The 16,735-nt window shown below is 63.3% G+C and overlaps 5 pseudogenes; all 5 read left to right on the forward strand.

The window, feature by feature from the left end:
• The first annotated feature begins 596 nt into the window (after positions 1-596).
• LOC142867472 (uncharacterized) lies at positions 597-715 on the forward strand (annotated as a pseudogene).
• Positions 716-4,552: 3,837 nt separating this feature from the next.
• Positions 4,553-4,671, forward strand: LOC142867473 (uncharacterized; annotated as a pseudogene).
• A 3,836-nt stretch (positions 4,672-8,507) lies between these two features.
• On the forward strand, positions 8,508-8,626 carry LOC142867536 (uncharacterized; annotated as a pseudogene).
• A 3,834-nt stretch (positions 8,627-12,460) lies between these two features.
• LOC142867537 (uncharacterized) lies at positions 12,461-12,579 on the forward strand (annotated as a pseudogene).
• Positions 12,580-16,421: 3,842 nt separating this feature from the next.
• On the forward strand, positions 16,422-16,540 carry LOC142867474 (uncharacterized; annotated as a pseudogene).
• The last annotated feature ends 195 nt before the right edge of the window (positions 16,541-16,735 follow it).

Raw genomic sequence — 16,735 nt, forward strand, 5'->3', positions numbered from 1 at the left:
TTCAGCGCCCCACAAACCACGCCACCCCACCCCACCCATGGGACACATCCCGAGAGAGAGAGACGCCCCATACACTGGCTCCCCTCCCCCGTGCGCTGTGCCCCAGCCCTGGCCCGGGGGAATAGGCGGCCGCCAGGCCACAGGGTGGGGGGCGCAGCTGAAAGGGGTTGTGGGGGAGGGCCGCCCCTGGCTGGGGTCAAAGGGCGAGCGCCCCGCCCCTCCCGCCCGTGCGCAGTCAGCGGCCCCGGCGCGCTGGGGGTGGGGGGCGGGGAGGTGAAGGAGGCCAGGCAAGGAGAGGAGGGGGGCTTGAAGGTCTCCACCTTGGCGGGTCCAGCCGTGGAGGCGCATCTTGTGTGAGTGTGAGTGTGAGTGAGTGAGTGAGTGTGAGTGTGAGTGTGTGTGTATACAGAGACAGCCCCCAACCCCGGCCCGCCGCTCCCTGCCCGCCCCGCCTGTCACCCCCGTCCCTCGGAGCCCGCGGGACCCGGCCGGCGAACTCAACAGGCCCGACCCGGCGCGGGGCCTGGGGCGGGAGGAGGCGGCGGGGAAGCGCGGAGAGGCTCGGCTTCTTGAGCGGGGCAGGGGCGCCCTCCGCCGTCCACGGCCACACCACCCCGAACGCGCCCGATCCCGTCTGGTCTCGGAAGCTAAGCAGGCTCGGGCCTGGTTAGAACTTGGATGGGAGACCGCCCGGGAATACCGGGTGCCGTAGGCTTCTTCTTTTTTTTTTTGCCTCTGGTTCTGTCGCGTTTCTGGGAGTGCGGGGGCGGCCCGGGGTGGGGGGACCCCCACCCTCGGCGCCCGCCGCGGTGCCTGGCGCCCCAGCCCGCACCGTGGGGCCTCCTCTTGTCCCGAGCCGTGACACCGCCGCCACGCGGCAGCATGCCTGGCTTCTGGACTGTCAGGTCTCAGACCAAAGGTCTGCTCTGTGGGAGCCGACACGCTGGAGGAAACCTTGAGAGTCTGAGAGGGGAGGGAGTTCCAGAAGAAGGCCAGGATGTCATTTTGAGGGAGTATGTGACCAGAACTCCTCCCGTTGCTTTTGGGGTTCTATGGGCTACACGTAGGAATCTTTGGTGGTGGCACCTGATGTTCGGGGATCCGGAGTCACACCCAGACCTGCTCCACAGGCCTCCTTTTACTTTTCTCTTCGGATTCATTTTTTTTTTTTTTTTTGAGACAGAGTCTCGGTTTGTTGCCCAGGCTAGAGTGAGTGCCGTGGCGTCAGCCTAGCTCACAGCAACTTCAAACTCCTGGGCTCGAGTGATCCTTCTGCCTCAGCCTCCCGGGTAGCTGGGACTGCAGGCATGCGCCACCATGCCCCGCTAATTTTTTATATATATATCAGTTGGCCAATTAATTTCTTTCTATTTATAGTAGAGACGGGGTCTCGCTCTTGCTCAGGCTGGTTTTGAACTCCTGACCTTGAGCAATCCGCCCGCCTCGGCCTCCCAAGAGCTAGGATTACAGGCGTGAGCCACAGCGCCCGGCCGGATTCATTATTTTTAAAAAGTGTCTCTTATCTCTATTATTGCATTTTCTTTTCTCTCTCTTTTCAAGCAGATGATGGGAGTCCAAGTGTTAAGGTGACATGTGTTGCCCGTGCCCCCCTCCCCCCCCCGTGTTCTTATTCATTTACCTCTCATGTTGTTCCAGCATATTGTGGGGGCACCAATGTTAAGGTCGGGTGCGTTGCCCTCTCCCAGCCTCCCCCCTCGGGTCAGAGCTTCAAGTGCGCCCATCCCCCAGTCGGTGCGTACCCACCCCATTCCTAATGGATGTGTATGCCCATCCCCTCCCCCCACCCGCCCGACACCCACCCGAAGAAGGTGATTCCTCTGTGTCCACTTAGGTGTCCATCGGTTCGTACCCATTTGCTGGTGAGCGCGAGCACGTGGTGCTCGTGTGTCCATTCTTGGGATACTTGGCTTACTGGAACGGGTTCCAGCTCTGGCCAGGAGAACCACGAGAGGTGCCCCCTCACCGCTGCTCCTCATAGCCGAATAGCACTCCGTGGTGTCCACGGGCCACATTTTACTTACCCACTCGTGGGTCGATGGGCACTCGGGTGGCTTCCAGGTCTTTGCGATTGTGACTTGTGCCCTGACACTAACCCTAACCCTTACCCAGCCCGTCTCCTCCACGGCCCCTGCCTGACTGACTCCTTCCCGCCCGGCCTGTCACCTGTCACCGTCCTCTGCCCCTGCCTGACACGCTCCTCCCCGCCCGGGCCGTCACCGTCCTCGGCCCCTGCCTGACGGGGCTCCTCCGTCGCCTGGGCCTTCCAAGGGCTTGGTGTGGACGCTGGTTCCAGGACGCCCTCCCAGGAACCCGGTAGCAGGGCGGCCGCAGCGTCTCGCGCAACCCAACCGTCCGCCGGCTGGCCGCCGTCGCTAAGTGGCCTGCGGGGGACGTGCTCCCGCTGTGCCGTGGGGGCCCAGCCTGGTGTCTTCTCTGAGGCCCCGCGGCTGCCGCTCCCCGCAAGGGGATAGCCGCGGAGGTGGGGACCGCCTCCTCATGGGGACGTACACCCAGCTCTCCACGTCGGATTCCGGGGCTCTCTGTCCTGCCAGAAGGCCCAGCTGGCCTGCGGGTCCTTAGAGTGGCAAAAACATCCGAAAACTGAGATTGAGGGTCCGGTGGGTGTCTGCACTTTTGTGCTGGGCTCCCCAGGGAGGCCCGGGGGCTGGCTGGACAACGCGGTCTGCTGGGCTGGGGGGGGGGTTTGGAGGAGCAACTGATGCCCTTTGCACTTTGGGTAGCAAGTGTCTGAGGTGTCTCTGGGCCCTGTGCCATGTGGGGGCGGGGGCGGGGGCGGGGTGGGAGGAGGAGGAGGAGGAGGAGGAGGAGGAGGAGGAGGAGGAGGTGGGAAGGGCCGTGGCCTGCAGTCGTGTTCCCCGGGGTGGCACAGCATGTGGCTTCTTCCACAGGCTGCTTGGCCTGGGCTCCCTGCACCTGGGCCTTTGGAGGACTGGCCCTGTGCTTGCCAACACTTCCTGCAGGGACCCAGAGCTGGGAGGTTGCATCTCTCAGCCCTGGGTCGGGCAGAGCCCCAGCGGGCCAGGCCCACAACCTCTCTCAGCAGGGGTCCCCCAGAAGGCTCCTTTGGGACCAGGATTCTCTTGCGGGTGACTCTTTAAGGTCTGGCCCCTGGATGGAGGGGCACCAGGAGTAGAGGAGCAGGAAGGGGAAGGGGGTGGCCATGCGAGGGGACACTTTCAGGCCAAGTCCCAGCTTCAGTCTGATCCTCCTGGGAACGCCGGGGTGGACATCACACCTCCTGGTTGCCCCGCTCTGAGACCAGGAGCCGGGCTTCGCATTCCCACAGCAGCCAGTCGTGGGCTGAGGACACCTGGGGCGTTGGGAACTCCCTGGCTTCTCCTTGGTTTAACATCTGGAGCTGCTTGTGAATTGTGCCGCCACACACACCCGAGTGCAGGTGTCTTCTGCACAGACTGCGGGCCTCGCTCTTCTGAATGCCGCTAGCTCGCGACCCACCCACGGGTGAACCTGGTCAGGGTACTTTCTCTCAGGGGCAGACTCTGATCCGGGCGGGCTACCGGTGTCTCTGTTTGCTCCTTTCTTTCTTCCACTTCGGGAAAGGCTTCCTTACTGGGTGTGGAAATCTCCTATGCCTTTCCTCGCCTATTCTGTCAGCTCTAAAATTCTCTTTCGGTTGCCACCCTCACAGATGGATTAGGAAACTCTTTGCGGTGCACTCATTAGTGAAATGACCTCAATGACGCTGGAATCCAATATCTAATCGCCGATTTTTGGCGAGTCCACACGCCAGGGTGGTTGGGGTCCAATGCAGCCCCGGCCAGGCCCAGGCCCCTTGGACTGGGCCACAGGAGGACACAGAGGAGGGTCCCGGCCCCCACGGTAGGTAGAGGTGCGGGCAGTTCTCCAAGGGCTTGGGTGTTTTCCAGAGGGAGGAGATGGAGGGGACTGATTTCTTCAGCGCCCCACAAACCACGCCACCCCACCCCACCCATGGGACACATCCCGAGAGAGAGAGACGCCCCATACACTGGCTCCCCTCCCCCGTGCGCTGTGCCCCAGCCCTGGCCCGGGGGAATAGGCGGCCGCCAGGCCACAGGGTGGGGGGCGCAGCTGAAAGGGGTTGTGGGGGAGGGCCGCCCCTGGCTGGGGTCAAAGGGCGAGCGCCCCGCCCCTCCCGCCCGTGCGCAGTCAGCGGCCCCGGCGCGCTGGGGGTGGGGGGCGGGGAGGTGAAGGAGGCCAGGCAAGGAGAGGAGGGGGGCTTGAAGGTCTCCACCTTGGCGGGTCCAGCCGTGGAGGCGCATCTTGTGTGAGTGTGAGTGTGAGTGAGTGAGTGAGTGTGAGTGTGAGTGTGTGTGTATACAGAGACAGCCCCCAACCCCGGCCCGCCGCTCCCTGCCCGCCCCGCCTGTCACCCTCGTCCCTCGGAGCCCGCGGGACCCGGCCGGCGAACTCAACAGGCCCGACCCGGCGCGGGGCCTGGGGCGGGAGGAGGCGGCGGGGAAGCGCGGAGAGGCTCGGCTTCTTGAGCGGGGCAGGGGCGCCCTCCGCCGTCCACGGCCACACCACCCCGAACGCGCCCGATCCCGTCTGGTCTCGGAAGCTAAGCAGGCTCGGGCCTGGTTAGAACTTGGATGGGAGACCGCCCGGGAATACCGGGTGCCGTAGGCTTCTTCTTTTTTTTTTTGCCTCTGGTTCTGTCGCGTTTCTGGGAGTGCGGGGGCGGCCCGGGGTGGGGGGACCCCCACCCTCGGCGCCCGCCGCGGTGCCTGGCGCCCCAGCCCGCACCGTGGGGCCTCCTCTTGTCCCGAGCCGTGACACCGCCGCCACGCGGCAGCATGCCTGGCTTCTGGACTGTCAGGTCTCAGACCAAAGGTCTGCTCTGTGGGAGCCGACACGCTGGAGGAAACCTTGAGAGTCTGAGAGGGGAGGGAGTTCCAGAAGAAGGCCAGGATGTCATTTTGAGGGAGTATGTGACCAGAACTCCTCCCGTTGCTTTTGGGGTTCTATGGGCTACACGTAGGAATCTTTGGTGGTGGCACCTGATGTTCGGGGATCCGGAGTCACACCCAGACCTGCTCCACAGGCCTCCTTTTACTTTTCTCTTCGGATTCATTTTTTTTTTTTTTTTTGAGACAGAGTCTCGGTTTGTTGCCCAGGCTAGAGTGAGTGCCGTGGCGTCAGCCTAGCTCACAGCAACTTCAAACTCCTGGGCTCGAGTGATCCTTCTGCCTCAGCCTCCCGGGTAGCTGGGACTGCAGGCATGCGCCACCATGCCCCGCTAATTTTTTATATATATATCAGTTGGCCAATTAATTTCTTTCTATTTATAGTAGAGACGGGGTCTCGCTCTTGCTCAGGCTGGTTTTGAACTCCTGACCTTGAGCAATCCGCCCGCCTCGGCCTCCCAAGAGCTAGGATTACAGGCGTGAGCCACAGCGCCCGGCCGGATTCATTATTTTTAAAAAGTGTCTCTTATCTCTATTATTGCATTTTCTTTTCTCTCTCTTTTCAAGCAGATGATGGGAGTCCAAGTGTTAAGGTGACATGTGTTGCCCGTGCCCCCCTCCCCCCCCCCGTGTTCTTATTCATTTACCTCTCATGTTGTTCCAGCATATTGTGGGGGCACCAATGTTAAGGTCGGGTGCGTTGCCCTCTCCCAGCCTCCCCCCTCGGGTCAGAGCTTCAAGTGCGCCCATCCCCCAGTCGGTGCGTACCCACCCCATTCCTAATGGATGTGTATGCCCATCCCCTCCCCCCACCCGCCCGACACCCACCCGAAGAAGGTGATTCCTCTGTGTCCACTTAGGTGTCCATCGGTTCGTACCCATTTGCTGGTGAGCGCGAGCACGTGGTGCTCGTGTGTCCATTCTTGGGATACTTGGCTTACTGGAACGGGTTCCAGCTCTGGCCAGGAGAACCACGAGAGGTGCCCCCTCACCGCTGCTCCTCATAGCCGAATAGCACTCCGTGGTGTCCACGGGCCACATTTTACTTACCCACTCGTGGGTCGATGGGCACTCGGGTGGCTTCCAGGTCTTTGCGATTGTGACTTGTGCCCTGACACTAACCCTAACCCTTACCCAGCCCGTCTCCTCCACGGCCCCTGCCTGACTGACTCCTTCCCGCCCGGCCTGTCACCTGTCACCGTCCTCTGCCCCTGCCTGACACGCTCCTCCCCGCCCGGGCCGTCACCGTCCTCGGCCCCTGCCTGACGGGGCTCCTCCGTCGCCTGGGCCTTCCAAGGGCTTGGTGTGGACGCTGCTTCCAGGACGCCCTCCCAGGAACCCGGTAGCAGGGCGGCCGCAGCGTCTCGCGCAACCCAACCGTCCGCCGGCTGGCCGCCGTCGCTAAGTGGCCTGCGGGGGACGTGCTCCCGCTGTGCCGTGGGGGCCCAGCCTGGTGTCTTCTCTGAGGCCCCGCGGCTGCCGCTCCCCGCAAGGGGATAGCCGCGGAGGTGGGGACCGCCTCCTCATGGGGACGTACACCCAGCTCTCCACGTCGGATTCCGGGGCTCTCTGTCCTGCCAGAAGGCCCAGCTGGCCTGCGGGTCCTTAGAGTGGCAAAAACATCCGAAAACTGAGATTGAGGGTCCGGTGGGTGTCTGCACTTTTGTGCTGGGCTCCCCAGGGAGGCCCGGGGGCTGGCTGGACAACGCGGTCTGCTGGGCTGGGGGGGGGGTTTGGAGGAGCAACTGATGCCCTTTGCACTTTGGGTAGCAAGTGTCTGAGGTGTCTCTGGGCCCTGTGCCATGTGGGGGCGGGGGCGGGGGCGGGGTGGGAGGAGGAGGAGGAGGAGGAGGAGGAGGAGGAGGAGGAGGAGGAGGAGGTGGGAAGGGCCGTGGCCTGCAGTCGTGTTCCCCGGGGTGGCACAGCATGTGGCTTCTTCCACAGGCTGCTTGGCCTGGGCTCCCTGCACCTGGGCCTTTGGAGGACTGGCCCTGTGCTTGCCAACACTTCCTGCAGGGACCCAGAGCTGGGAGGTTGCATCTCTCAGCCCTGGGTCGGGCAGAGCCCCAGCGGGCCAGGCCCACAACCTCTCTCAGCAGGGGTCCCCCAGAAGGCTCCTTTGGGACCAGGATTCTCTTGCGGGTGACTCTTTAAGGTCTGGCCCCTGGATGGAGGGGCACCAGGAGTAGAGGAGCAGGAAGGGGAAGGGGGTGGCCATGCGAGGGGACACTTTCAGGCCAAGTCCCAGCTTCAGTCTGATCCTCCTGGGAACGCCGGGGTGGACATCACACCTCCTGGTTGCCCCGCTCTGAGACCAGGAGCCGGGCTTCGCATTCCCACAGCAGCCAGTCGTGGGCTGAGGACACCTGGGGCGTTGGGAACTCCCTGGCTTCTCCTTGGTTTAACATCTGGAGCTGCTTGTGAATTGTGCCGCCACACACACCCGAGTGCAGGTGTCTTCTGCACAGACTGCGGGCCTCGCTCTTCTGAATGCCGCTAGCTCGCGACCCACCCACGGGTGAACCTGGTCAGGGTACTTTCTCTCAGGGGCAGACTCTGATCCGGGCGGGCTACCGGTGTCTCTGTTTGCTCCTTTCTTTCTTCCACTTCGGGAAAGGCTTCCTTACTGGGTGTGGAAATCTCCTATGCCTTTCCTCGCCTATTCTGTCAGCTCTAAAATTCTCTTTCGGTTGCCACCCTCACAGATGGATTAGGAAACTCTTTGCGGTGCACTCATTAGTGAAATGACCTCAATGACGCTGGAATCCAATATCTAATCGCCGATTTTTGGCGAGTCCACACGCCAGGGTGGTTGGGGTCCAATGCAGCCCCGGCCAGGCCCAGGCCCCTTGGACTGGGCCACAGGAGGACACAGAGGAGGGTCCCGGCCCCCACGGTAGGTAGAGGTGCGGGCAGTTCTCCAAGGGCTTGGGTGTTTTCCAGAGGGAGGAGATGGAGGGGACTGATTTCTTCAGCGCCCCACAAACCACGCCACCCCACCCCACCCATGGGACACATCCCGAGAGAGAGAGACGCCCCATACACTGGCTCCCCTCCCCCGTGCGCTGTGCCCCAGCCCTGGCCCGGGGGAATAGGCGGCCGCCAGGCCACAGGGTGGGGGGCGCAGCTGAAAGGGGTTGTGGGGGAGGGCCGCCCCTGGCTGGGGTCAAAGGGCGAGCGCCCCGCCCCTCCCGCCCGTGCGCAGTCAGCGGCCCCGGCGCGCTGGGGGTGGGGGGCGGGGAGGTGAAGGAGGCCAGGCAAGGAGAGGAGGGGGGCTTGAAGGTCTCCACCTTGGCGGGTCCAGCCGTGGAGGCGCATCTTGTGTGAGTGTGAGTGAGTGAGTGAGTGCGTGTGAGTGTGTGTGTATACAGAGACAGCCCCCAACCCCGGCCCGCCGCTCCCTGCCCGCCCCGCCTGTCACCTTCGTCCCTCGGAGCCCGCGGGACCCGGCCGGCGAACTCAACAGGCCCGACCCGGCGCGGGGCCTGGGGCGGGAGGAGGCGGCGGGGAAGCGCGGAGAGGCTCGGCTTCTTGAGCGGGGCAGGGGCGCCCTCCGCCGTCCACGGCCACACCACCCCGAACGCGCCCGATCCCGTCTGGTCTCGGAAGCTAAGCAGGGTCGGGCCTGGTTAGAACTTGGATGGGAGACCGCCCGGGAATACCGGGTGCCGTAGGCTTCTTCTTTTTTTTTTTGCCTCTGGTTCTGTCGCGTTTCTGGGAGTGCGGGGGCGGCCCGGGGTGGGGGGACCCCCACCCTCGGCGCCCGCCGCGGTGCCTGGCGCCCCAGCCCGCACCGTGGGGCCTCCTCTTGTCCCGAGCCGTGACACCGCCGCCACGCGGCAGCATGCCTGGCTTCTGGACAGTCAGGTCTCAGACCAAAGGTCTGCTCTGTGGGAGCCGACACGCTGGAGGAAACCTTGAGAGTCTGAGAGGGGAGGGAGTTCCAGAAGAAGGCCAGGATGTCATTTTGAGGGAGTATGTGACCAGAACTCCTCCCGTTGCTTTTGGGGTTCTATGGGCTACACGTAGGAATCTTTGGTGGTGGCACCTGATGTTCGGGGATCCGGAGTCACACCCAGACCTGCTCCACAGGCCTCCTTTTACTTTTCTCTTCGGATTCATTTTTTTTTTTTTTTTTGAGACAGAGTCTCGGTTTGTTGCCCAGGCTAGAGTGAGTGCCGTGGCGTCAGCCTAGCTCACAGCAACTTCAAACTCCTGGGCTCGAGTGATCCTTCTGCCTCAGCCTCCCGGGTAGCTGGGACTGCAGGCATGCGCCACCATGCCCCGCTAATTTTTTATATATATATCAGTTGGCCAATTAATTTCTTTCTATTTATAGTAGAGACGGGGTCTCGCTCTTGCTCAGGCTGGTTTTGAACTCCTGACCTTGAGCAATCCGCCCGCCTCGGCCTCCCAAGAGCTAGGATTACAGGCGTGAGCCACAGCGCCCGGCCGGATTCATTATTTTTAAAAAGTGTCTCTTATCTCTATTATTGCATTTTCTTTTCTCTCTCTTTTCAAGCAGATGATGGGAGTCCAAGTGTTAAGGTGACATGTGTTGCCCGTGCCCCCCTCCCCCCCCGTGTTCTTATTCATTTACCTCTCATGTTGTTCCAGCATATTGTGGGGGCACCAATGTTAAGGTCGGGTGCGTTGCCCTCTCCCAGCCTCCCCCCTCGGGTCAGAGCTTCAAGTGCGCCCATCCCCCAGTCGGTGCGTACCCACCCCATTCCTAATGGATGTGTATGCCCATCCCCTCCCCCCACCCGCCCGACACCCACCCGAAGAAGGTGATTCCTCTGTGTCCACTTAGGTGTCCATCGGTTCGTACCCATTTGCTGGTGAGCGCGAGCACGTGGTGCTCGTGTGTCCATTCTTGGGATACTTGGCTTACTGGAACGGGTTCCAGCTCTGGCCAGGAGAACCACGAGAGGTGCCCCCTCACCGCTGCTCCTCATAGCCGAATAGCACTCCGTGGTGTCCACGGGCCACATTTTACTTACCCACTCGTGGGTCGATGGGCACTCGGGTGGCTTCCAGGTCTTTGCGATTGTGACTTGTGCCCTGACACTAACCCTAACCCTTACCCAGCCCGTCTCCTCCACGGCCCCTGCCTGACTGACTCCTTCCCGCCCGGCCTGTCACCTGTCACCGTCCTCTGCCCCTGCCTGACACGCTCCTCCCCGCCCGGGCCGTCACCGTCCTCGGCCCCTGCCTGACGGGGCTCCTCCGTCGCCTGGGCCTTCCAAGGGCTTGGTGTGGACGCTGCTTCCAGGACGCCCTCCCAGGAACCCGGTAGCAGGGCGGCCGCAGCGTCTCGCGCAACCCAACCGTCCGCCGGCTGGCCGCCGTCGCTAAGTGGCCTGCGGGGGACGTGCTCCCGCTGTGCCGTGGGGGCCCAGCCTGGTGTCTTCTCTGAGGCCCCGCGGCTGCCGCTCCCCGCAAGGGGATAGCCGCGGAGGTGGGGACCGCCTCCTCATGGGGACGTACACCCAGCTCTCCACGTCGGATTCCGGGGCTCTCTGTCCTGCCAGAAGGCCCAGCTGGCCTGCGGGTCCTTAGAGTGGCAAAAACATCCGAAAACTGAGATTGAGGGTCCGGTGGGTGTCTGCACTTTTGTGCTGGGCTCCCCAGGGAGGCCCGGGGGCTGGCTGGACAACGCGGTCTGCTGGGCTGGGGGGGGGGTTTGGAGGAGCAACTGATGCCCTTTGCACTTTGGGTAGCAAGTGTCTGAGGTGTCTCTGGGCCCTGTGCCATGTGGGGGCGGGGGCGGGGGCGGGGTGGGAGGAGGAGGAGGAGGAGGAGGAGGAGGAGGAGGAGGAGGAGGAGGAGGTGGGAAGGGCCGTGGCCTGCAGTCGTGTTCCCCGGGGTGGCACAGCATGTGGCTTCTTCCACAGGCTGCTTGGCCTGGGCTCCCTGCACCTGGGCCTTTGGAGGACTGGCCCTGTGCTTGCCAACACTTCCTGCAGGGACCCAGAGCTGGGAGGTTGCATCTCTCAGCCCTGGGTCGGGCAGAGCCCCAGCGGGCCAGGCCCACAACCTCTCTCAGCAGGGGTCCCCCAGAAGGCTCCTTTGGGACCAGGATTCTCTTGCGGGTGACTCTTTAAGGTCTGGCCCCTGGATGGAGGGGCACCAGGAGTAGAGGAGCAGGAAGGGGAAGGGGGTGGCCATGCGAGGGGACACTTTCAGGCCAAGTCCCAGCTTCAGTCTGATCCTCCTGGGAACGCCGGGGTGGACATCACACCTCCTGGTTGCCCCGCTCTGAGACCAGGAGCCGGGCTTCGCATTCCCACAGCAGCCAGTCGTGGGCTGAGGACACCTGGGGCGTTGGGAACTCCCTGGCTTCTCCTTGGTTTAACATCTGGAGCTGCTTGTGAATTGTGCCGCCACACACACCCGAGTGCAGGTGTCTTCTGCACAGACTGCGGGCCTCGCTCTTCTGAATGCCGCTAGCTCGCGACCCACCCACGGGTGAACCTGGTCAGGGTACTTTCTCTCAGGGGCAGACTCTGATCCGGGCGGGCTACCGGTGTCTCTGTTTGCTCCTTTCTTTCTTCCACTTCGGGAAAGGCTTCCTTACTGGGTGTGGAAATCTCCTATGCCTTTCCTCGCCTATTCTGTCAGCTCTAAAATTCTCTTTCGGTTGCCACCCTCACAGATGGATTAGGAAACTCTTTGCGGTGCACTCATTAGTGAAATGACCTCAATGACGCTGGAATCCAATATCTAATCGCCGATTTTTGGCGAGTCCACACGCCAGGGTGGTTGGGGTCCAATGCAGCCCCGGCCAGGCCCAGGCCCCTTGGACTGGGCCACAGGAGGACACAGAGGAGGGTCCCGGCCCCCACGGTAGGTAGAGGTGCGGGCAGTTCTCCAAGGGCTTGGGTGTTTTCCAGAGGGAGGAGATGGAGGGGACTGATTTCTTCAGCGCCCCACAAACCACGCCACCCCACCCCACCCATGGGACACATCCCGAGAGAGAGAGACGCCCCATACACTGGCTCCCCTCCCCCGTGCGCTGTGCCCCAGCCCTGGCCCGGGGGAATAGGCGGCCGCCAGGCCACAGGGTGGGGGGCGCAGCTGAAAGGGGTTGTGGGGGAGGGCCGCCCCTGGCTGGGGTCAAAGGGCGAGCGCCCCGCCCCTCCCGCCCGTGCGCAGTCAGCGGCCCCGGCGCGCTGGGGGTGGGGGGCGGGGAGGTGAAGGAGGCCAGGCAAGGAGAGGAGGGGGGCTTGAAGGTCTCCACCTTGGCGGGTCCAGCCGTGGAGGCGCATCTTGTGTGAGTGTGAGTGAGTGAGTGAGTGCGTGTGAGTGTGTGTGTATACAGAGACAGCCCCCAACCCCGGCCCGCCGCTCCCTGCCCGCCCCGCCTGTCACCTTCGTCCCTCGGAGCCCGCGGGACCCGGCCGGCGAACTCAACAGGCCCGACCCGGCGCGGGGCCTGGGGCGGGAGGAGGCGGCGGGGAAGCGCGGAGAGGCTCGGCTTCTTGAGCGGGGCAGGGGCGCCCTCCGCCGTCCACGGCCACACCACCCCGAACGCGCCCGATCCCGTCTGGTCTCGGAAGCTAAGCAGGGTCGGGCCTGGTTAGAACTTGGATGGGAGACCGCCCGGGAATACCGGGTGCCGTAGGCTTCTTCTTTTTTTTTTTGCCTCTGGTTCTGTCGCGTTTCTGGGAGTGCGGGGGCGGCCCGGGGTGGGGGGACCCCCACCCTCGGCGCCCGCCGCGGTGCCTGGCGCCCCAGCCCGCACCGTGGGGCCTCCTCTTGTCCCGAGCCGTGACACCGCCGCCACGCGGCAGCATGCCTGGCTTCTGGACAGTCAGGTCTCAGACCAAAGGTCTGCTCTGTGGGAGCCGACACGCTGGAGGAAACCTTGAGAGTCTGAGAGGGGAGGGAGTTCCAGAAGAAGGCCAGGATGTCATTTTGAGGGAGTATGTGACCAGAACTCCTCCCGTTGCTTTTGGGGTTCTATGGGCTACACGTAGGAATCTTTGGTGGTGGCACCTGATGTTCGGGGATCCGGAGTCACACCCAGACCTGCTCCACAGGCCTCCTTTTACTTTTCTCTTCGGATTCATTTTTTTTTTTTTTTTTGAGACAGAGTCTCGGTTTGTTGCCCAGGCTAGAGTGAGTGCCGTGGCGTCAGCCTAGCTCACAGCAACTTCAAACTCCTGGGCTCGAGTGATCCTTCTGCCTCAGCCTCCCGGGTAGCTGGGACTGCAGGCATGCGCCACCATGCCCCGCTAATTTTTTATATATATATCAGTTGGCCAATTAATTTCTTTCTATTTATAGTAGAGACGGGGTCTCGCTCTTGCTCAGGCTGGTTTTGAACTCCTGACCTTGAGCAATCCGCCCGCCTCGGCCTCCCAAGAGCTAGGATTACAGGCGTGAGCCACAGCGCCCGGCCGGATTCATTATTTTTAAAAAGTGTCTCTTATCTCTATTATTGCATTTTCTTTTCTCTCTCTTTTCAAGCAGATGATGGGAGTCCAAGTGTTAAGGTGACATGTGTTGCCCGTGCCCCCCTCCCCCCCCGTGTTCTTATTCATTTACCTCTCATGTTGTTCCAGCATATTGTGGGGGCACCAATGTTAAGGTCGGGTGCGTTGCCCTCTCCCAGCCTCCCCCCTCGGGTCAGAGCTTCAAGTGCGCCCATCCCCCAGTCGGTGCGTACCCACCCCATTCCTAATGGATGTGTATGCCCATCCCCTCCCCCCACCCGCCCGACACCCACCCGAAGAAGGTGATTCCTCTGTGTCCACTTAGGTGTCCATCGGTTCGTACCCATTTGCTGGTGAGCGCGAGCACGTGGTGCTCGTGTGTCCATTCTTGGGATACTTGGCTTACTGGAACGGGTTCCAGCTCTGGCCAGGAGAACCACGAGAGGTGCCCCCTCACCGCTGCTCCTCATAGCCGAATAGCACTCCGTGGTGTCCACGGGCCACATTTTACTTACCCACTCGTGGGTCGATGGGCACTCGGGTGGCTTCCAGGTCTTTGCGATTGTGACTTGTGCCCTGACACTAACCCTAACCCTTACCCAGCCCGTCTCCTCCACGGCCCCTGCCTGACTGACTCCTTCCCGCCCGGCCTGTCACCTGTCACCGTCCTCTGCCCCTGCCTGACACGCTCCTCCCCGCCCGGGCCGTCACCGTCCTCGGCCCCTGCCTGACGGGGCTCCTCCGTCGCCTGGGCCTTCCAAGGGCTTGGTGTGGACGCTGCTTCCAGGACGCCCTCCCAGGAACCCGGTAGCAGGGCGGCCGCAGCGTCTCGCGCAACCCAACCGTCCGCCGGCTGGCCGCCGTCGCTAAGTGGCCTGCGGGGGACGTGCTCCCGCTGTGCCGTGGGGGCCCAGCCTGGTGTCTTCTCTGAGGCCCCGCGGCTGCCGCTCCCCGCAAGGGGATAGCCGCGGAGGTGGGGACCGCCTCCTCATGGGGACGTACACCCAGCTCTCCACGTCGGATTCCGGGGCTCTCTGTCCTGCCAGAAGGCCCAGCTGGCCTGCGGGTCCTTAGAGTGGCAAAAACATCCGAAAACTGAGATTGAGGGTCCGGTGGGTGTCTGCACTTTTGTGCTGGGCTCCCCAGGGAGGCCCGGGGGCTGGCTGGACAACGCGGTCTGCTGGGCTGGGGGGGGGGTTTGGAGGAGCAACTGATGCCCTTTGCACTTTGGGTAGCAAGTGTCTGAGGTGTCTCTGGGCCCTGTGCCATGTGGGGGCGGGGGCGGGGGCGGGGTGGGAGGAGGAGGAGGAGGAGGAGGAGGAGGAGGAGGAGGAGGAGGAGGAGGTGGGAAGGGCCGTGGCCTGCAGTCGTGTTCCCCGGGGTGGCACAGCATGTGGCTTCTTCCACAGGCTGCTTGGCCTGGGCTCCCTGCACCTGGGCCTTTGGAGGACTGGCCCTGTGCTTGCCAACACTTCCTGCAGGGACCCAGAGCTGGGAGGTTGCATCTCTCAGCCCTGGGTCGGGCAGAGCCCCAGCGGGCCAGGCCCACAACCTCTCTCAGCAGGGGTCCCCCAGAAGGCTCCTTTGGGACCAGGATTCTCTTGCGGGTGACTCTTTAAGGTCTGGCCCCTGGATGGAGGGGCACCAGGAGTAGAGGAGCAGGAAGGGGAAGGGGGTGGCCATGCGAGGGGACACTTTCAGGCCAAGTCCCAGCTTCAGTCTGATCCTCCTGGGAACGCCGGGGTGGACATCACACCTCCTGGTTGCCCCGCTCTGAGACCAGGAGCCGGGCTTCGCATTCCCACAGCAGCCAGTCGTGGGCTGAGGACACCTGGGGCGTTGGGAACTCCCTGGCTTCTCCTTGGTTTAACATCTGGAGCTGCTTGTGAATTGTGCCGCCACACACACCCGAGTGCAGGTGTCTTCTGCACAGACTGCGGGCCTCGCTCTTCTGAATGCCGCTAGCTCGCGACCCACCCACGGGTGAACCTGGTCAGGGTACTTTCTCTCAGGGGCAGACTCTGATCCGGGCGGGCTACCGGTGTCTCTGTTTGCTCCTTTCTTTCTTCCACTTCGGGAAAGGCTTCCTTACTGGGTGTGGAAATCTCCTATGCCTTTCCTCGCCTATTCTGTCAGCTCTAAAATTCTCTTTCGGTTGCCACCCTCACAGATGGATTAGGAAACTCTTTGCGGTGCACTCATTAGTGAAATGACCTCAATGACGCTGGAATCCAATATCTAATCGCCGATTTTTGGCGAGTCCACACGCCAGGGTGGTTGGGGTCCAATGCAGCCCCGGCCAGGCCCAGGCCCCTTGGACTGGGCCACAGGAGGACACAGAGGAGGGTCCCGGCCCCCACGGTAGGTAGAGGTGCGGGCAGTTCTCCAAGGGCTTGGGTGTTTTCCAGAGGGAGGAGATGGAGGGGACTGATTTCTTCAGCGCCCCACAAACCACGCCACCCCACCCCACCCATGGGACACATCCCGAGAGAGAGAGACGCCCCATACACTGGCTCCCCTCCCCCGTGCGCTGTGCCCCAGCCCTGGCCCGGGGGAATAGGCGGCCGCCAGGCCACAGGGTGGGGGGCGCAGCTGAAAGGGGTTGTGGGGGAGGGCCGCCCCTGGCTGGGGTCAAAGGGCGAGCGCCCCGCCCCTCCCGCCCGTGCGCAGTCAGCGGCCCCGGCGCGCTGGGGGTGGGGGGCGGGGAGGTGAAGGAGGCCAGGCAAGGAGAGGAGGGGGGCTTGAAGGTCTCCACCTTGGCGGGTCCAGCCGTGGAGGCGCATCTTGTGTGAGTGTGAGTGTGAGTGAGTGAGTGAGTGTGAGTGTGAGTGTGTGTGTATACAGAGACAGCCCCCAACCCCGGCCCGCCGCTCCCTGCCCGCCCCGCCTGTCACCCTCGTCCCTCGGAGCCCGCGGGACCCGGCCGGCGAACTCAACAGGCCCGACCCGGCGCGGGGCCTGGGGCGGGAGGAGGCGGCGGGGAAGCGCGGAGAGGCTCGGCTTCTTGAGCGGGGCAGGGGCGCCCTCCGCCGTCCACGGCCACACCACCCCGAACGCGCCCGATCCCGTCTGGTCTCGGAAGCTAAGCAGGCTCGGGCCTGGTTAGAACTTGGATGGGAGACCGCCCGGGAATACCGGGTGCCGTAGGCTTCTTCTTTTTTTTTTTGCCTCTGGTTCTGTCGCGTTTCTGGGAGTGCGGGGGCGGCCCGGGGTGGGGGGACCCCCACCCTCGGCGCCCGCCGCGGTGCCTGGCGCCCCAGCCCGCACCGTGGGGCCTCCTCTTGTCCCGAGCCGTGACACCGCCGCCACGCGGCAGCATGCCTGGCTTCTGGACTGTCAGGTCTC

The sequence above is a fragment of the Microcebus murinus genome, unplaced genomic scaffold (assembly GCF_040939455.1).
Source record: "Microcebus murinus isolate Inina unplaced genomic scaffold, M.murinus_Inina_mat1.0 scaf017_hap2_Mmur4.0, whole genome shotgun sequence".
In the NCBI taxonomy this organism is placed as follows: domain Eukaryota; kingdom Metazoa; phylum Chordata; class Mammalia; order Primates; family Cheirogaleidae; genus Microcebus; species Microcebus murinus.